The sequence below is a fragment of the Mustela lutreola genome, chromosome X, assembly GCF_030435805.1.
Source record: "Mustela lutreola isolate mMusLut2 chromosome X, mMusLut2.pri, whole genome shotgun sequence".
NCBI lineage: Eukaryota > Metazoa > Chordata > Mammalia > Carnivora > Mustelidae > Mustela > Mustela lutreola.
Genome location: NC_081308.1, coordinates 92,833,986 through 92,856,295, shown reverse-complemented (window position 1 = coordinate 92,856,295; position 22,310 = coordinate 92,833,986).

Sequence of the window (22,310 nt, the reverse complement as noted above, 5' to 3'; positions counted from 1 at the left end):
TAGGGAAGAATGGAACAGAGAAAAAATACAAAACAACCATAAAACAAGTAAGAAACTGGCAATAAATACATACATATCAATAAGTACTTTGACTGTAAGTAGACTAAATGCTCAAATCAAAAGACATAGGGTAGGATGCCTAGATGGCTCAGTTGGTTAAGCATCCAACTCTTGATTTCGGCTTAGGTCATGAACTCAGGGTTATGAGATCAAGGTGCACATTGGGTTCCAAGCTGGGCCTGGAGCCTGCTTAAGATTCCTTCTCTTGCTCTGCCTGCCTCTTTTTTCTCCTCCTCTCTAAAGAAATTAAAAATTTAAAAGACATAGGGTGATGGAATGGATTAAAAAAAGACCTGTCTATATGCTACCTACAAGAGATTTATTTCAGAGCTAAAGAATCATGCAGACTGAAAGTAAAAGGATGAAGAAACATTTATCATACAAATGGTTGTGAAAAGAAAGCTGAGGTAGCAATACTTATCTCAGAAAAAAATGACCTCAAAACAAAGACTGGAACAAGACACAAAGAAGGATACTGTGAAAAAAGGGAACAATCCAACAAGAAAATATAACAATTATAAATATCTATGTATCCAACATGGGACCACCTAAATAAATAAAGTTGTTAATACCAAACATAAAGGAACTAATTGATAGTAATACAATAATGAAAGAAATCAGAGAGGAAATTGAAATATACATGGATACAGATGAAAATGAAAACACAATTGTCCCAAATCTTTGAGATGCAGGAAAAGCTGTTATAAGCATGAAGTTTAGACCAATACATACCTACCTCAAGAAGCAAGACAAATCTCAAATAAACAACCCAAAGTTGGACTTAAAAGAGCTAGAAAAAGAACAAAGAAAATCCAAAACCAGTTGAAGGAAAGAAATAATAAAGATTAGAGCAGAAATAAATGAAAAAGAATCTTTAAAAAAATAGAATAGATCAATGAAACCAGGAGCTGGTTCTATGAAAAGATCAAAAAAGTTAATAAACCTTTAGCCAGATTCATCAAGGGAGAGAGAGAGAAGAGAGAGGAAGAGAGAGGATTCAAACAAACAAAAGTGGAAGTGAAAGAGGAGAAATAACAACTGACACTTGACACTACAGGAATATAAAACGAATATTATGAAAAATTATACACCAAGTTGGAAAATCTAGAAGAAATGGATAAATTCCTAGAAACATATAACCTCCCAAACTGAATGATGAAGAAATAGAAAATTTGAACAGACCTATTGCCAGGAATGAGATTGAATCTGTAATCAAAAAATTTCCAATAAACAAAGCCCAGGACCAGATGGCTTCACAAATGATTTCTACCAAACATTTAAAGAAGAGGAAGGAAAACTTCCAAAATCATTCTATGAGGACAGCATTATACTGATACCCAAACCAGATAAAGATACTATAAAAAAGAGAACTAGAGACCATTATCTCTGATGAACATAGATGCAAAAATTCTCAACAAAATATTACAAAACTGAATCCAGCAATACATTTAAAAAATTATTCACAACAATTAAGTGGGATTTAGCAAGAGTGATTCAATGTTTGCAAATCAATGTGATACATTACATCAATAAGAGAAAGGATAAAAACCATATGATCATTTCAGTAGATGCAGAAAAGCACTTGACAAAGTACAACATCAATTCATGATAAAAACTCTCAACAAAGTTGGTTTAGAGGGAACATACCTCAGCATAATAAAAGCCATACATGAAAAACCCACAGCTAACATCATACTCAATGGAGGAAAAACTGGGAGCTTTCCCCCTAAAAATAGGAAAAAGACAAGGATATCCAGTCTCACATTTTTATTCAGCATAGTACTGGAAGTCCTAGCCATAACAATTAGACAACCAAAAAGAATAAAAGACATTCAAATTGATAAGGAAGATGTAAAACTTTTAGTATTTGCAGGTGACAAAATATTATATATAGAAAATCCTAAAGACTCCACCAAAAAATTACTAGAACTTATAAATGAATTCAGAAAGGTTGCAGCATACAAAAGTCAATGTACACAAACCTGTTGCATTTCTAAACACTAATAATGAAGCAGCAGAAAGAAAAATTGAGAAAATAATCCCACTTAAAATTGCACCAAAAATAATAAAACACCTAGAAATAAATTTAACCAAAGAAGTGAAAGCTCTATACTCTGAAAACTATAAAACACTGATTAAAAAACTGATGACACAAACAATTAGAAAGACATTCCATGCCCATAGATTGGAAGAAGAAATATTATTAGAATGTCCATACAACCCAAAACAATCTACAAATTTAATGCAATCCCCATTAACATACCAACAGCGTTTTTCACAGAACTAGAACAAACAATCCTAAAATTTGTATGGAACTACAAAAGACCCTGAGAAGCCAAAGCAATCCTGAAAAAGAAAAACAAAGCTGGACACATCACAATTGTAGATTTAAAGTTATACTACAAAGCTCTAGTAATCAAAACATTAGGGTACTGGCACAAAAATAGACACACAGATCAAAGTAACAGAATAGAGAACATAGAAATAAACGCACAATTTTATGGTCAATTAATCTTCAACAAAGGAGGCATGAATATGAAATGTGAAAAAGATAGTCTATTCAACAAATGGTGTTGGGGAAACTCAATGCTACATGCAAAAGAATGACACTGGACTTTCTCTTACAACATACACAAAAATAAACTCAAAATGGATAAGAAATCTTGTGGTGAGCACTGGATGATATATGGTATTGTTGAATCACTATATTGTGCACCTGAAACTAATATAACACTGTATGTTACCTATACTGGAATTATAATTTTAAAAATGGATTAAGGACTTAAATGTGAGACCTGAAACCATAAAAATTCTAGAGGAGAGCACAACCAGTATTTTCTCTGACATCAGCTGTAACAATATTTTTCTAAATGTCTCCTAAGGCAAGAGAAACAAAAGCAAAAATAAACTATTGGGAGTACATCAAAATAAAAAGCTTCTGCACAGCAAGGGAAACAGTCAATAAAACTAAAAGGCAGCCTATTGAATGGGAGAAGATATTTGCAAATGCCACATCCGATGAAGGATTAGTATTCAAAATATATAAAGAACTGATACAACTTGGGATGCCTAAGTGGCTCAGTCAGTTAAGCATCTGCCTTTGGCTCAGTCATGATACCAGGATCCTGGGACTGGGTCCTGTATCAGGCTCCTTGCTCAGTGGGAAGCCTGCTTCTCCCCTTGCCTGTGCTTTTTCTCACTCTCTGACAAACACATTTTTTAAAAAAATCTTTAAAAAAAGAAGGAACTGATGCAACTCAACCCCACCCCCAAATTATCCAATTAAAAAATGGGCAGAAGACATGAATGGACATTTCTCAAAAGACACGCATATGGCCAATTGATGCATGAAAAGATGCTCAACATCACCATCATCAGCGAAATGCAAATCAGAACCATAATTAGATATCACCTCACACCTGTCAGAATGGCTAACATCAAAACTCAAGAAACAACAAACATTGGCAAGGTTGCAGAAAAAAGGAACCCTTGTGCTCTGTTGGTAGGAATGCAAACTGATGCAACCACTGTGGAAAACAGTATGGAGATTCTTCAAAAAAATTAAAAATAGAATTATCACATGATCCAGGAATCACACTACTCAGTATTTACCCAAAGCATGTGTAAACACTAATTTGAAAGGATATATCCACTCTTACATTTATTGTAGCATTATTTATTTATTTATTTATTTATTTTATTAAATGTCTATTTTATTTACAATAATGTTTATTTAGACTACCCATAAAGCTTCATGAGACATTAGACAATGTCAATCATTATTCTTTCTTTCTGACAAATTTTACAACAGAAACAACATAAACTTATTTGACTTTTATAATATAAGCAGAATAAAAGTTTTATATTTAATGCTGATAACTATAAAGACATATCTCTTTCAATTAAACCAACAATCTTAAATTAGCTTCAATACTGAATATTTTCCCTTGATCATGGGAACTTGGAAAACATTTAGGTTAGTTTTAGAATACCAAATTCTTACAAGTGCTTGTCTTTAATCAAGCAGAACTCTTTTACAAATTAATTTTAGCAATGCCAGATGTAGAGAAAATATTTCACATCTACAACATATCTGGACACACATACAAATACACAACCAAGATGCAACCAAAATCTTATACTGGTTTTACTAATATTTGTGAAGAGGGTAGTAAAGGTCCAATTTCCAAAGACACTTTTTTTTCCCCCTCAAAGAAACAGCTCTCCCTAAAATTTGGATTTCAAAGAATGGCTCTTAGGTACTAGCAAAGCTAGGGTAGAAAATTTACATGATAAAAGCACAGATGGAGTGTCTAAGTTTTCTCCAAGGTGGATATTTAGAGCATGTCTGTCTTTTGGAGGTTATTGTAGCATTATTTAAATAGATAAATTCTGGAAGCAGGTCAAGTGCACATTGATAGATGGATGGATAAAGAAGTGGTATGTATGTATGTATTGAACCACAAAAATAATGAAATATTGCCATTTGCAACAACATGGATCAATTTAGAGAGTTCAATGCTAAGTGAGTCAGAAAAAGACAAGTATCGCATGATTTCACTCATATGTAGAATTTAAGAAACAATACAAATGAATGAAGGGGTAAAAAGAGAAAAACCAAAAAACAGACTCTTAACTAAAGAGAACAAACTGATGGTCAGCAGAGGGGAGGTAGGTAGGGGCATGGGAGAAATAGGTAGGTGAAGGTGATTCACAGTACACTTACCTTGATGAGCACTGAGTAATATATGGAATTGTTGAATCAATATAGTGAATCTAATGAAACAGTGTTATTTAACTATAGTGTAATTAACATAAAATCAAAATTAAACATTTTTAAAAGAAACAAAGTGATTTCCCTCCCCAAAGAAAGGCATCCTCCACTTTTTCCAATTGCCTTTGGATCAGCAAAGAGAAATAACTTTATATGTTCATAAATGATCATTCAATCTAATTTTTAGTAGACACTGAGCCATACTCATTACCTTTAATTGCCTTTAGTTTCCCACTACCCTTTGCCAGCTTACTAAAAAAATCTCAGGTGGGCCATACCCATTGAACACATTTTCTCCTTCTCTTCTAACCATTTGCTTATTTCTTAGGGATGCTTAACTTCTCAATATGCCTTTTACTGCAGTCCTTCTACCCTCCCCAACCTATTGAAAATGGATCTTTGGACACAATGGGGAACTACTATTAGAGGTGTACCCAAAGGCCTTTTCTTGATCTCTTAGAGTCTGATAACTCAGCATGCCATCTTATGGTAGCTTCCGTCAACTACCGGAGTACCACTTAAAGCCTATTCCTGAGTCCCCTTAAAATTACTTCTGTTTTCTAATTTAATTTCTTCAGTACCCAATATCCTCTGGGTTCCCTCATCTACAGTCATGGGAAAATAAAGGACATAGATAGAACCTTTACAAATCAATATTGACCCCACAATGTCTCTGGTGGAATTGGCCAGTATCCCCTAAAACCTAAAGCACTAGAGGGAGAGTGACCATTTTGGCAGATTTTATTGTTAATTTAATCATTCTTTGTGCTAGTGCCTGCAAAACTCCTAACCATCCAGTAAAAGACAGACTAATGGACATAGGCACTGCTTTGTACAAGACTTAAGGATTATAAATCATATAGTATTGCCCACATTTCCCTACAGTTCCCAACCCAAACACTGTCCTGGTTTCTATCCTTCAAATTTAACACACTTCAGAGTAGTAGATGTCTGTTCTGTTTTCTTTGGTGATCCTTTACATCCTGATTTCCAATACCCTTTCACCTTAATGTGGGAAAAACAGCAATACACCTGGACTTTGATGCCACAAGACCGCACTGAAGCCCCTTCATACTTATCTCGGGTTTTCAATCATAATCTCCAAGACTTACAACTTGTCTGTCCCTCTACCTTAATCCAACATGCAGCTGAGTTGCTCTTATATCCACCTGATCTAATCTCTTCTCAGGAGGGCTCTCTTTATCTCTTAGGAATGTGGTCTATGAAAGGACATACAATTTGTAAAAATAAATTACAATTTTGTTAGACTCAGATTCACTAAGCTCTGATGTATCCTGGGAGGAAAAATCCCTCTGAGTAGAAATACAGCCATTCAAAACTGCCCTCATCCTGTTACCAAAAGAAAACTTAACAGATCTAAAGGATATTGCAGGTGGTGGATCCCCAACTTTTTGGAGTTAACTTCCACCTACTATGACATGACAAAATTTGGCATCCCTGATCTCTGCCTTCAGAGGTTACTACAGAGTTAGCCTTTGATCAACTCAAAGTTACTATCCACAGCCCTATCATTCTGAGTCACCCTCAGATTATATTATTTTTTTCCTGTTTATACATAAAAGAAACAGTTCTTGGAGTTTTATCTTAGAAATATAAAGAAAGGGGCACCTCGGTGGCTCAGTGGGTTAAAGCCTCTGCCATCAGCTCAGGTCATGATCCCAGGGTCCTGGGATTGAGCCCCAAATCGGGCTCTCTCCTCAGCGGGGAGCCTACTTATCCCTCTCTCTCTGCCTGCCTCTCTGCCTGCTTGTGATCTCTCTCTCTGACAAATAAATAAACAAAATATTTTTTAAAAATCAAAAATGAAATATAAAGAAAATCAGAGATTAATTCTCTCCACTCAATACTTAAACATATCTCTACCCAGTTAAATATATCTCTACCTTTCTCTCTACACAGTAATTAAACATATCTCTCTTGTCTAAGGGCAGTAGCTGCAGCTACATTTGATCTTGGAGTCACCTTTCTACCTCATGGTACCTCATGCAATTCAAATTCTTTCCACAAAGCACTCAACATTTCTTTGCTTTCAGACTCACTTCCTATAAACTGCAGCTTCTCTCCTCAGCATATGTTACCATCTATAGGAGTCATACTCTTTTTAAAAATTGAGATACAGGGGCACCTGGGTGGCTCAGTGCGTTAAAGCCTCTGCTTTCAGCTCAGGTCATGATCCCAGGGTCCTGGGATCGAGCCCCGCGTCGGGCTCTCTGTTCAGCGGGGACCTTGCTTCCTCCTCTCTCTCTGCCTGCCTCCTGCCTGCTTGTGATCTCTGTCTGTAAAATGAATAAAATATAAAAAAAATGAGATACAATTGGGGTGCCTCAGTGGCTTAGTCAGTTAAGGGTCCAACTCTTGGTTTCAGCTCAAGTCATGATCTTATAGTTGTGGGATTGGGCCCCGCAAAGGGCTCTGTGTTCAGTGCAGAGTTTGTTTCAGGTTTTTTCTCCCTCTCCCTCTAAATCATTCCACTCTCTCTCTCTCAAATAAATAAACAAAATATTTTTTTAAATGGGATACAATTCATATATCATAAAATTTATCCTCATTCAATGTATAATGCAGTGGTTTTTAGTATATTCACAAATTTGTTGCAACCATCACCACACCACTAATTCCCAAAGTTTTTCATGATCCCCAAAGCAAAGCCATACTCATTACCAGTCACTTTTTAGTCCCTCTTTCCCCTAACCATAGGCAACCATTATTCTACCTTCCATATCTATGGATTTGTATATACTGGACTTTTCATGTCAATAGAATCAAACAATACGTGGGCTTTTGTGTCTGGCTTTTTTTACCTATTATGCTTTAAGGTCATTCATGTTGTAGTATGCATCAGTATTTCATTACTTTTCTTGATAAAGAATATTCCATTGTATGCATATACCATGTTTTGTTTAGCCATTAATCAGTTGATGGACATTTAGGTTGTTTCCAACTTAACTAATATGAATAATGTTACTATAAACATTAATGCAGAAGGTTTTGTGTGGACATACATTTTTAATTCTCCTAGGTATACCCCTAGGACATGAATTGCTAGATCATATAACTCTATATTTAACCTTTTGAGAAACTACCAAACTATTCCACAGTGACTATGCCATTTTACATTCCTACCAGCAGTGTATAGGGTTTCTATTTCCACATCCTCACACTTATCCTCTTTGATTATAGCTATCCTTGTGGATGTGAAGTAGTATCTCAATGTGGTTTTGATTTGAATTTCCCTTATGACTAATGTTGTTGAGTGTCTTCATGTGTTTATTGGCCACTTGTACATTTTGGTGTCATAACTTATTTCCTCTTCCAGAGAGAAGAGAACTTCATGATTGCTTAAATTTAACCTAAGAACTTTACCTGTCTTTCTTTCTATCACTTTTTAAAATTTATTTGAGAAAGGGAGAGTACAAGTTGGGGGGGGGTGGAAGAGGGAGAGGGAGAAGCAGACTCCCCGATGTGTAGGGAACTTGACACAGGGCTTGATCCCAGGACCCAGGGATCATGACCTGAGCCAAAGGCACTTAATGAACTGAGCAACCCAACACCCATACCTGTCTATCTCTTATTACCTTGAAACATCTCTACAAAACACAGACTAAGAATTCTTTGTAAACAAGTCATATCTTGAGATTAACTAAGTATATTCTCAAGTTAGGTATGCTGTCACTACTTTCCAACAGCTTTTTGAATTCAATTTCCTTCCTGGGGTCAAGTTAGCATAACTAGTAAACTTACAGCCTACCAAATAGCAAGGAAGCAAAAGACTAACATATACACAAAAAAGAGATATGCCTTTGGTGTGGTTTGTTATTTGGCATGCTATACAAGCAACAGGGTTTTCTAACAGTTGCTCGTCTCCATGGAAGTGGCTGTAATTAAAGTTGAAACATACTAAGGATCGAACCCATGGAACAAAAGGAAATGCCTTGGCCAGCCAGAATGCTTAACAGAGTACTCTCACCCAAGTTTAATTGGTTCAATAAATTAAAGATTACCTGATTATTCCAGATGACCTCTATGAAACTTTGAGCAAAATGCAGTTAAAGTATCAGACTGTGAGAAAAAAAAGGATAAGATAATGAGAGAAATCTCAATGTTCCTACTATCAAATAGGCTACAGAGATACCAAGACTGTCCTTTGGTCTCTCCAGTCTTTCTGAAATAAAGCTCGATGAGAAATTTGCAGGATATGAACCATCTAGCAAACAAACTTGAAAACTACTGAGAGACAAACTGGGAAAACATTGTTGAGAACATTTTAGTCAGATAACAGTTGATGTTGCCAGTGAATGCTTAATCTGCCAGATTCATAACTCTTGAAAAACTCTCAAGATGGGACATGAACAGGAACCATAGACTTGGGGACCCTTTGAACATTTACACCTGAACTTTGTACAACTCCCTCAGGGGGAGGGAGGGATCACAGAGATTTAAATATGTACTTACTATTGTCGGCATTCATTCTAGATAGCTAGAAGTTTTCCAGGTCTTGATTATTATAGATTAGAATGTTACTTGTGATCCCCAGGGCAACCTCCAAGAAAATATCTCAAAATATGTATTAAAAGAAATGACTAGGGAATTAAAATGTTACACTAGAAAATAGCTAATAAACACAAAATAATTTGGTAATAAAGAAATTGATAAACAAAAACATTAATAGCAAAATGGCAGAAGGAAGTTTTTCCTTATTGGTAATTACAAATGCAAGTGGATTGAACTCGCAAAAAAACAAAGAATAACAGCATGGAAAGAAAAAAAAAAAAACATGTTCCAGGTATGTGCTGCCTATAAAAGACTCATTTTAACCAAACACAAGTAGGTTGAATATAAAAGATGGGAAAAGATATTCATGCAAATAATAATCCAAAGGGAGCTAGAGTGGCTATACTAATATCAAACAAATCTTATTTAAGACAAAATTGTTTTAAGAGACAAAGAAGGATATATAATGATAAAAATGTAAAACTTTTGAAAATATATAAGAATTATAAACACAACTTCCCCTAACAATAGAGTTTTGAAATATGTGAGGCAAAACTTGACAGAACTGAAATGAGAAATAGTTCTACAATAATAGTTGAAAATTTCAATACCCCACTATTAGTAATGGAGAGAATAAATTAAGAGAAGATTGTCAAGAAAATAGAAGAACTTAAGAATACTATAAACCTTGAACAATACTATAAACTACATTAACTGTCCAATTTTTTGGTGTGCATTTGTTAATAGTATTCGCTCATAATCTTTTTTAAAGATTTCTGTAAACTTGGTAGAAATGGCTTGAGTTTGATTCCTGATTTTAGTAATTTGAGTCTTTTTTCTCCCTTGGTCAGTCTAGATAAAAGTTTGTCAGTTTTGCTGTTCTTTTCAAAGAAAGAACTTTTGGTTTACTTGATTTTCTCTATTATTTCCTTTTCTTTAATTCATTTATGTCCTAATCTTTATTATTACTTTTCTTCTGCTTCCTTTGGGGTTAGATTCCTCTTGTTTTTCTATTCTCTTAAGGTGGAAAATTAGGTTATTGATTTTAGATATTTCTTTTTAAATGTAGGTATTTTAATGCTGTAAACTTCCTTCTGAGCACTGCTTTTCCTGCATCCCAGGTGTTTTCATCTTTTGTGTTTTCATTCATCTCAGAGTACTTTCTAATTTACTTTGCAATTTCTTTGACTCATTATCTACTGTGTTGTTTAGTTTCCACTTAATTGTGAATTTCCATATTTTATTCTATTATTGATTACTAATTTCATTCCATTATGGCAATAGAACATATTTTATATGATTTCAATCTCTTAAAATGTATTGAAACTTATTGTTTAATATGTGATCTATCCTGGAGAATGTTCTTTTTAAAGGATTTTATTTATTTATTTTGAAAGAGAGAGAGAGAAAAAGAGCAGCAGCAGGGGAGGAGCAGAGGGAAAGGGAGAAGCAGACTCCCCACTGAGTAGGGAGCCTGGCGTGGGGCTAGATTCCAGGACCCTGCTATCGTGACCTGAGCCAAAGGCTGATGCTTAACCACCTGAACCACTCAGGTACCCCTATCCTGGAGAATGTTTAATGTGCATTTAAGAAGAATATTTATTCTATTGTTGTTGGGTGGAGTGCTCTCTAGGTGTCTGTTAGATCTTATAGTATTGTTCAGGCCTTCTGTTATCTTGATGATCTTCCTTCTAGTTCTAACAGGCATCCCATGTTAATGAATTAGAAGACTTAATATTCTCAAGATGGCAATATTCACTGGATTAATCTACAGACTCAATGTAGTCATTATCAAAATTCCAAATGACTTTTCTGGAGAAATGGATAATCCGCCGTTAAAATTCACATGGAAATGCAAGGAACCCAGAATAGCAAAAACAATCTTGAAAAGGAATAAGAAAGCTGGGGACTAATACTTCCCAACTTCAAAACTTTCTACAAACCTAGAAGAATCAAAACAGTGGGTTACTGTCTTAAGGACAGACCTGTAGATTGATGGACAAAATTTAGAATCTAGAAATAAACTCATACATTTATGGGCAGCTGATTTTTAACAAGGATGCAAAGATCATTCAATGGAAAAAGAACAGTTTTCACCAAATGGTACTGGAATAGATGAATATTCACATTCAAAAAAATGATAATTTGGACCCTTACCTGACATAATATGCAAAAATTAGTTCAAAGTTAATCAAGGACCTAAATGTAAGAAGTAACACTAAAACACTCTTAGAAGAAAGCATAGGCAATATATTTCCATACTTTGAATTAGGCAGTCATTTTGTAAATAAGATACCAAAAGGACAAGCAACTGAACAAAAAATAAACTGGACTCCATTAGTGAAATGAACCCACAACTATATGGTCCATTAATCTTTGACAAAGCAGGAAAGAATATCCAGTGGGAAAAAGACAGTCTCTTCAAAAAATGGTGTTGGGAAAATTAGACAGCAACATGCAAAAGAATGAAGCTGGATCACTTTCTTAAAAACTTTTATTTTTATTTATTTTAGAGACAGAAAGATAAAGTGAGTGTTAGCAGGGGGAAGGGCGGAGGGAGAGAGAGGATTTCAAGCAGACTCTGCAATAAGTGTGGAACCTGACACAGGGTTCTCACAACCCTGAGATCATGACCTGAGCCAAAATCAAGAGTCAGACATTCAATCAACTGAGCCACCCAGGTGCCCCAAAACTGGACCACTTTCTTATACCATACACAAAATAAATTCAAAATGGATTAAATATGTAAATATAAGACCTGAAACCATAAAAATCCTAAAGGAGAACACAGGCAGTAACCTCTTTAACATTGGCCATAAGAACTTCTTTCTAGATAGTTCTCCTGAGACAAGAGAAACAAAAACAAAAATAAACGATTGGGACTACGTCAAAATAAAAAGTTTCTGCACAGCAAAGGAAACAATCAATAAAACCAAAAGACACTCTAGAGAATGGGAGAAGATATTTTCAAATGATATATCTGATAATGGGTTAGTATCCAAGATATATAAAGAACTTAAAAACTCAACTCCCAAAAGATGAATAATCCAATCAAAAATGGGCAGAAGATATCAGTAGACATTTTTTCAAAGAAGATATACAGATGGCCAACAGACATATGAAAAGATGCTCAACATCACTCTTCATCAGGGAAATACAAATCAGAACCATAAGGAGACACCACCTCACACCTGTTAGAATGGCCAAATCAACAACAGAAGAAACAACAGGTTTTGGTGGGGATATGGAGAAGGGGAACATTCTTGCACTGTTTTTGGAAATGCAAGCTGGTACAGCTACTCTGGAAAACAGTATGCGGTTTTCTCAAAAATGTAAAAATAGAATTATCCTACCATACAGCCATTGCACCACTATGTATTTGCTCAAAGAATATAAAAAGACTAATTTCAAGGGATACATATATCTCAGTGTTTATAACGACATTATCTACAATAGCCTAATAACGGCAACAACTCAAGTGTCCATTGACTGATGAATGGAGAAGGAAGATGTGTTATGTAGATACAATGGAATATTATTTAGCCATTAAAAATAATGAAATCTTGCCATCTGCAATGACATGGATGGAGCTAGAGAGTACTATGCTCAGTGAAATAGGTCAGTGAGAGAAAGAAAAGAACCACATGATTTCACTCATGTCTAATTTAAGAAACAAGACAAATGAACACAGGGAAGAGAGAGAGAGAGAGAGAGGAATCAAGAAACAGACTCTTAAATACAGAGAACAAACTGACGGTAACAGAAGGGAGGTATGTGGGGGGATGGAGTGAAATAGGTGATGGGGATTAAGGAGTACAGTTGTCATGATGAGCACCAGGTGTTGTATGGAAGTGTAGAATCACTATATTGTATGCCTGAAACTAGTATTACACTGAAGTTAATTATATGGAATATGGATTTTAAAAAAGAGAGAAAAAAACCTTTTCTACATCAAAGGACACCATCAAGGAAGTGAAAAGGCAACTCACTGGATTAGAGAAACTATTTACAAATCACATAGTCAGTAATGGTCTAGTATACAAAATATATTAGAACACTTGCCACTCAACAATAAATTGGCAAGCAAACTAATTTAAAAATAGACAAAAAATTTGAAAAGGCACATCTCCAAAGATGATATACAAATGAACAGTAAACACATGCAAAGATCATTAGTCATTTGGAAAACGTGAATCAATACCAAAATGAGATACATCCATTAGATTGGTTATAATAAAAGAAATGGAAAGTACCAGTATATTGTCAGTGAGAATGTGGAGAAATTAGAACCCTCATACATTGCTGTTGGGAATGCAAAATGGTACAGCCACTATGGAAAAAACTTTGGCAGTTCTTCAAAAAGTGAAACATAGAGTTATGACACAGCAATTCCACTCCAAGGTATACACTTAAGAGAATTGAAAAGCATATGCTCAGGAGCACCTGGGTGGTGCAGTTGATTAAGTGTCTGACTTGGTTTTGGCCCAGGTCATGATCCCAGCATCTGGCTCTGCCCTCAGCAAGGAGTCTGCTTGAGATTCTCTCTCCCTCTCCCTCTGCCCTTCCCACTCATGCTCAATAAATAAATAAATAAGTATTTTTTAAATGGTTAAAATAGTGAGATTTATCTCAAATTTTTTTAATTTAATCTTTAGAAAGAAAAAAACTGGCAAGAGTCCTCACATCAAGAAGCCAATGTAGATGTAACCAAGTAAGTTTTCTTTTAAGAGCAGCCTTTATATACACAAGACTTCTAAAAAGGGACAGAAAATTCCTAGTATTGAACACTTCCTTTTGACCAAATGTGGGAGGTTATTTTACCCTTTCTCATTTCCATTATTGGGATTTTGTAGAATGAAGAGCACTCCTTGGGTTCTGACTCTTCCACTTGTCTCATCAGGAGTCCATACTAACTCTTGTTCCAAGGCCTTTATCTGTTGTTGCCAGTGCCAGGTAGCATCTCATACAATTGGGAAAGAGGAGTCACACAAGATGCCCAGAACTCTGTGGGTCCATGATCTAAAGTTGAGGTGGCCTAGCTAGCATCCATGCGGACCAGACTTCTTGGGCCCTCATAGCTCCTCACAGCCCTTTTCACATCTGAGCTACCAGCATTCCTCCTGACCCACCAAGCCTGCACCCCAAAGGCACCATGTCCTTTGGTGGGCTGGGAGTCTGTCAGCTACAGGCATGGGCAAGACCACAGAAGCTGCTGTATCCATCAGACCACAGGAGTGGGAATGGATGGGGTCGCTACTGACTTGTGGCCAAGACCTGCAGTGGCAAGGGTTCTACCTCACTGAAACCCAAATCACTGGCCATCCCACCCTACCTCCTATGCTTGGGCCTCCAGCTCACAGGCTAGCCTAAGTAGGATCTCCCTGGTGCTGGAACTCCAATTTCACCTGTTATTGTTGTTGTTGTTGTTATAACTACTCAATCTATTTGGGTTTTAAAATTCAACTTCCTAAACTTTCTTAATACTTATAACTACTATGACCTAAGGTAGACTCATTGGCCCAAAGGAGCCCTTTCTGGTAAACATCAATTGTCACCCTTTGAATATATATATCATAGGCAGACCAGGGAGACTGGGCATTACACCCTGATTTTTGACTCCACTTTCCTGCAAGCAAATTATAAGCCAGTCCTGGAGAACACAAATGAAATATACTCAGACTTATCACCAAGAGGTTGAAACTGCCTTTCTAGGCCAGATTCCCTGCTTTCATATGAAGATTTTCACCCCTAATTGTGTACCCTGGTGTTGAGACTCCTTATAAGGGTATAAATAGAATGACTTACTGTGACTTACTTCCCTGTGGGGCAAGTCTTAATATATGATCACTCTTATCAGAGTGTAATGATTAATAGTGCCACTTTTACAGCCCACCTTGGGACAACAAACTGTAGGTTTACCATAACTACAAACCTTTTCACACCTAATACTGGTAGGATAGAGCAGAAAACTTCACAAACACATGCAGCCCCTGGTAACTGCATGACCACAGGCACTCCACCAGAAAAAGGAGACAACATGGCTGCCACAGGCTACTGCCCATGTGCACAGAGGCGTGAGGGAGGGGGGGTGTTGTGGCAGCAACCTGTGCAAGTAGGCCCTGAGAGACATTTCCTGATCAGAGATTAGGGATGAGAGACTCAAAGTTTTGCACCTGAGTTTGCATACTTCAGGCGAAGTTGCTACAGACAAATTCCAGAGTCACTAAAACAGGCCTCTGATGTTGGGGTGCAGGGATTGGACAGACTGTAAAGCAACATGGCTGCCCATTGTAAACTGTTTTTGTGCAGTGAGAGCAGGAATGGAAGCTAACTCTTTGAGGAGATCGGAAGGCTGCTGTAGGCAGTGAGGGAGGTGGGGTGGATGAGAGTACAACAAACAGGTCTTAGGAGCCCAGGTCCCTCTGACTCCAAAGCCCATGTCCTTCTAACCAAATCCTTACTCTTAGAACCTAGCACATAATAGTTTCCAACTAAACACCATTTGAGTAAATAAATTCACACCATGGCTTCTTTCTGCAAAATTCTTTCTCTTCACCTCTGGTGAAATTCTGCACTATTCCTCAAGGCCTAGCTCCAGCAGCCTCTACCATGAAGCTTTCCTTGATTTTACTCACTCTTAACCCCAACAGATGTGATCTCTCCTGCAGCTATGGAGTGGTGGGGGGATATGGGGAGACATTAGTGCTAGGAGTGCAGAAGTGTGTTGGGTGCTCTGGGAAGGGACAGAGCTGGACTGGAAGGATAATACTGACTTTTGCAGTTGGATTTTTGCACTTGAGTTTGTCTGTTGCAGGTACAGTTGACACAGGGCATTTTACTTATTTAAATCTATTACATAACAACCTTTGGAGACATGCCTAGAAATTTTTATTTTTAACAAGTAGTTCTGGTAATTTTTATAATCAGACATATTATGGAATCTGTTTTCATCTAACTCTATCAACTTGCTGATAAGGAAACTGAGGTCCAGAAAATGAAACTAAATTACCCAATGTCACATAGTCAGTTAATGACAGAACCAGGATAAAGTTTAATCAGTTATGTCTCCTAAAGCAGCCTTATATAGAGGCTCCTGGGTGCCTCAATCAGCTAAGCATCTGCCTTCAGCTCAGGTCATGATCTCAGGGTCCTGGAATTGAGCCCCATATCAGCCTCCCCGCTCAGCAGGGAGTCTGCTTCTTTCTCTTCCTCTGCCTCTCCCTGGCCCCCACTGTTGCACTTTCTCCCTCTGTCTCAAATAAATAAATAGAATATTTAATAAAATCATAAATAAATTAATTAAATAGCCTTATATTAATTCCTCAAAAACAGTGCTGTGTCTCAAACATACTAACTCACTTGACAAGTATATATATGAACTTGTTATCTGCCAGGACTCCAGGAACTGGAATACTAGACGGGTACATTTTGAAAGAAAAAAATGAAAATTTGGTCTGGAACATGAGACAGTACACAGCTATGTAAGTAAAGCAGAGAGCACGGGGAATAACATAACATATTCTGGAATTATGTTCAGAAGGTATTCTGAATAATAGTATGGAGATAGTTATGAGGTTCTATGAATCTGGACCTTTAGAGATCGAAGTCTGGTCTGGAAACAGAGACCTAAAAGTCAGCAGCTCATAGGTTGCAGTTGAAGCCATGGAACTAGTTGAGATCATGGAACTAGGGAGAGATGTTGAGAGGAGTAGAGATGAGGACAGAAGACTGAAGGGATGGATCTAAGGAATAGATACAAGAAGAAGAATTTACAAAGGAAGCAGAAGAAAAACAGCAAGAGGGGTGGAAGGCAAGCAAGCAATGAGGAGGATGGGATCAATGACCACTCTGTCACCGAAACCCCTTGTAATCTTAATCATGCCACCTCTTTCTCTAGTCCCTGTTCATCATCACTTGAATGTTCCTACAAAATGTCAGAACCGAGCTTTTAGAGGTTATTTGCGCCAGGGAATCTCAACGTTGACACTATTGACATTTGGGACCAGGAAATTCTTTGTTGGGAGAGGCTGTCCTGTGTATTGTAGGATGTTTATCTGCATTCCCTGGCCTCTACATACTTGATTTCAATGGGACACACACCCTCCACAAGACGACCAACCATGACCACTAAAAATGACTCCTAACAAAGCAGTCCTTGGTTGATATCCACTGATCTACACAATCCTCTCATCTCTAAAATTCTGGTAGGAGACATTCAAGTGGTGAACCTCAGGCAGATGGTTAGTGGAGTCTGGAACTCAGGAGAAAGGTCTGGATGAGTGTACAGATTTGACAGTTTATCAATGTATGGTAGTAGTTAAAGCCATGAACATAGATGAGATCACCCAAGGACAGGGTTTAACATCAGAAAAGAACAAAACCCAGGACAGAGCCCTAGAGAGCACTGACATTTAAAGGGGAACCTAGGAAGAAAATTCAGAGAAGTTAGAAGAAGAATAATTCTACTAATGCTACTATTATCACTTACTACCACTTGCCATGTACCTTGCTAACTGCTAACATGTTTCATCAGCATCAGCTCATTTAATCCTGAAAAAAACTTTATGAAGTAGGTATTATCATGCTCCGAGAAGAAAACTGAACCCAAGAGACCTTAAGTCCAAGTTTATGCTGCTAGTCACTGACAGAGCCAGGATTTAAACCCAGATTTGGCTGCCTCTTCAGTTCACACCTTTGTTGCTAGGAAACCTGGGAACAGTGTGATCCTGGTACCCAAGAGATGAAGGAGTGCAAAGAAGCACAGAGTAATCCATAATATAGTACCAACCAGGCCAACAATTTGGGTAGGTCAGATACGTACAGAAAATATCCAGTAGGTTAGCAAAAAAGATGTCTTCGGTGACCTTGGTGAGAAAGGTTTCAGTAGGTGGTGGGAATTCAGGCCATATTGCAAACAATTGAGGTACTGGAGAGGGAAGAAATGGAAAGAGTGAGTAGAGACTATTCAAAAAGTTTAGATTTGAAGGAAAAAAGGAGATATAAGTTGTAGCTATGGAGAGGGAATGATCTAGTGTCTAGGAAGGTTTTTTTTTTCCTTATTACAAAATTTACATGTTTAATGTAGAAGACTTAGAAAATACTGGTGAATCAAAGGTATCTCACAAACCAGAAATAATCATGGGTAACATTTTGGCATTTCTCTCTCTGGGCCATCACTGCCTTATACAACACACATACATGTACATTTTTACAGAAATGTTATCAAACCCTTCATATTGTTCTGTAATTTGTTTTTCAATTAAAATATGTTATAAACACTTTGCCATGATAATGAATGTTCTGTGCAAACATCATTACAATAGCTGCTTGATATTCCTACAGGCTGTGGTGAAACATTATTTCCTATACTGTCAGAATCCTTCTCTCTTCTTTGCTTGTTTTCTTTTCTTGTCTTGTCTTGTCTTCTCTTCTCCTTCCCTTCCATTCCTTTTCTTTTTATTAACTTCCTTTCTCTTCCTTCCTACCCGCCTCCCCACAAGTTTTTGTGCAGTGGAAATGTAATTAATTCAGCTACAACAGACTTAATTTTGAATAAAATATGAGACATACATTTTCGAAAAGAGAATTTGTTTTTTTTTTTTAAAGATGAATGGTATTTGATCTACTTATACCCAGCAGTGTATGTGTGTATGGTGTGTGTGTGTGTGTGTGTGTGTGTGTGTGTGTTTGAGACAAAGAGAAGCTAGTAGAGAAGAAGAGGTTGAAGATAGAGCTGGGGGACAGGAAGGGAGGGTTTTCAACAACTTCTTAGGAAGGAAGGAGTATACAGAACATAGATGTCATGCTTACAGTTAGACAGATGCCTGTAAGTCTAGGAGGGTTGTATCAGTTTGGACAGAAGGAAGTTGAGGTTATTTCTCATCTCTTTATTTATGGTAAAGTGGAAGTCCAGGTTATCTTCTGGGAGGCAGGAGGAAGGGGACTTAGCAAAACTGATAAAGACCCAAACTGTCTTCTTGGGTGAATGGGAGGGAATGCTGATGAAGGGCCCAGAAAAGATCCATGGCAGTGTGAAAGCCCATCTGAGACCGAAGTCCATCTCCATGCATAGGAGGCAGACATTTTGCTTTGACTTAGGTTCAGGCTTCTGCTATTATGAAAGTACAATGGATGAACTAGTGGCAAGGGAGGTTGAAAACATTAGTAAGATAGTTGTCTGGGGTGGAAATGAAGAAGACAGTGCTGATAGTTTGCATGGGAAATAATGAAAGGGCCAAAGGACTAAAGAGTTAATTGAGTTAGAAGAATAATTTCAGTGATGATAAAAACATAAAGACTAGAAAGATAGAAGGTGCTGGTCAGAAAATGTTGAATTCTCGCCACCAGAAATATCACAACTCCAGGACGCAAGGATTGAGACCTGAAGCCACCTCATCTGGGGCCGGTGACACTCCAGGCCATACCAATGCAGAAACTATAACCTCTGGCTTTGACACCATAATAGTCCAAAGAGACAGAGACTATAGATGTTATGCTGAGGGAACTCTAGTTATTAGGCTTGATTTTTATTTTCCAAGATCTGCTCAGACTAAATCCATTAGGCCTTCATCCTGGTTATCCCTACTCTTCCTCCCCCAGTATCTATTCCACCACCATCCCCATAATGCCATGTACTTCCTTGCCCCTTATTCAGTACTCCACTCCTCCACCCCCAGAAATTTTCCTCTGTACCCACAGATTGCTTCACCATATCCAGTAAACCATCATATATACTCAGACTCTTCATTGAATCTGTTACATGGCCACTACTGCAGCCCTCTAGAGTAGGATTAATCTTCTCTATCCTCAAAGCAAGATGAAGTGTGAAACTGGTGTTCTGCTTGCTTCCCATTTCTGCTTTCAGATCATTACTTCCCTGTGCTCCTGAAACAAACCCCAAACCACAAAAAGGCCCACTTGAGGCCATTTAATTATATGCCTTCTTTCCTTCTTCACCATTCATCAATCCTTTGGGCCACTTCTTTTTATGTATTGATGACTTTGGTCCCTGATCCACAGCTTTTCTTCCCAATTTAAGCCCTAGCCCTATCCTGAGTGATTTCAGCATCTCCAAAACTAACCCAACTGACACCTCCATTCTTTAATCTCTTCATCTCAAAAGACCTTCTCTTTCCCCTTAATCACACACACCCATAGCTACACTCCAGACCTTGCTATTACCTGAAATGGTTTCATTCCCAAAGTCATGGGTTCAAGCATCCCCATCTTCAGCAGCAACCTCCTATTCCCAGTATTTTCAATTAGCACTATGAGCACTCCTCAGTTCCTAAAGTCCATAGATCCAGCTATTTCCTCCCAGTCTATCAGGGCTCTTTTTTACTTCCTTCATTACTTGGCTTAAATGCCATTGTTCATCATTTCAGTAATGTTCTTGGCAGTATTAAGCTTCCTCACCTTAAACTTGTTTCATAAAATCCCCACCCTAATAAATCCAATTCTGTTTTCTCTGTATCTTCACCTGAGCACAGTGTGTGTGTGTGTGTGTGTGTGTGTGTGTGTGTGTGTGTGTCTATCTTCACATCCACCCCTGTTCCCAGCAGTTCTTTCAGCATCACAGAGGAAATTATCTGCTTCCATATTATTCTCTTCTGTTACATTAGAAAAAGGTGATACCACTTCCCTCCAATGGCTATCCCTCTATGTATACTTTTGATCCCATTGTCTGCTCTCTTTCAGGAGCTTTGTGTTATTAATGATCCTTTCTCTTTCTTGTTTGTTCAATTTTTCCCTCTCCATTGGGTCCTTCCCAACAGGTTTAAACATACCCAATCTTTTCCATTAAAAAAAAAAAGAAAACAAAAAATTGCTCAACTCCACACTTCACTCAAGCTACTACCATTCCTTTCTCAGCCAAACTTCTTGAAAGAGTTGTCTCTTCTTATTGTCATTGTTTTCTTGCCTCCTATTTACACCTCATCCCATTTCCATCTGGTTTCCAGCCTCTTTACTTATGGCAAAAGAGCTCCTGAGCAGGTCACAGTAACCTCCATAATGTCAAAACTGATGGGCATTTTTCTTTTCATTTTTTAAATTTATTTTTTATTTATTTTCAGCATAACAGTATTCATTATTTTTGCACCACACCCAGTGCTCCATGCAATCTGTGCCCTCTCTAATACTCACCACCTGGTTCCCCCAACTACCTTCTCCTCTCTAACTCCCCAGGTCCTCCATGCTATTTGTTATGTTCCACAAATAAGTGATACCATATGATACTTGACTCTCTCTGCTTGACTTATTTCACTCAGCGTAATCTCTTCCAGTCCCGTCCATGTTGCTACAAAAGTTGGGTATTCATCCTTTCTGATGGAGGCATACTACTCAATAGTATATATGGACCACATCTTCCTTATCCATTCGTCCATTGAAGGGCATCTTGGTTCTTTCCACAGTTTGGTGACCGTGGACATTGCTGCTATAAACATTGAGGTACAGATGGCCCTTCTTTTCACTACATCTGTATCATTGGAGTAAATACCCAGTAGTGTGCAATGGCAGGGTCATAGGGAAGTTCTATTTTTAATTTCTTGAGGAATCTCCACACTGTTCTCCAAAGTGGCTGCACCAACTTGCATTCCCACCAACAGTGTAAGAGGGTTCCCCTTTCTCCACATCCTCTCCAACACATCTTGCTTCCTGTCTTGCTAATTTTGGCTATTCTAACTGGTGTAAGGTGATATCTCAATGTGGTTTTAATTTGAATCTCCCTGATGGCTAGTGATGATGAACATTTTTTCATGTGTCTGATAGCCATTTTCATGTCTTCATTGGGGAAGTGTCTGTTCATATCTTCTGCCCATTTTTTAATATGATTGTCTGTTTTGTGTGTGTTGAGTTTGAGGAGTTCTTTATAGATCCTGGATATCAACCTTTTGTCTGTACTGTCATTTGCAAATATCCTCTCCCATTCCGTGGGTTGCCTCTTTGTTTTCTTGACTGTTTC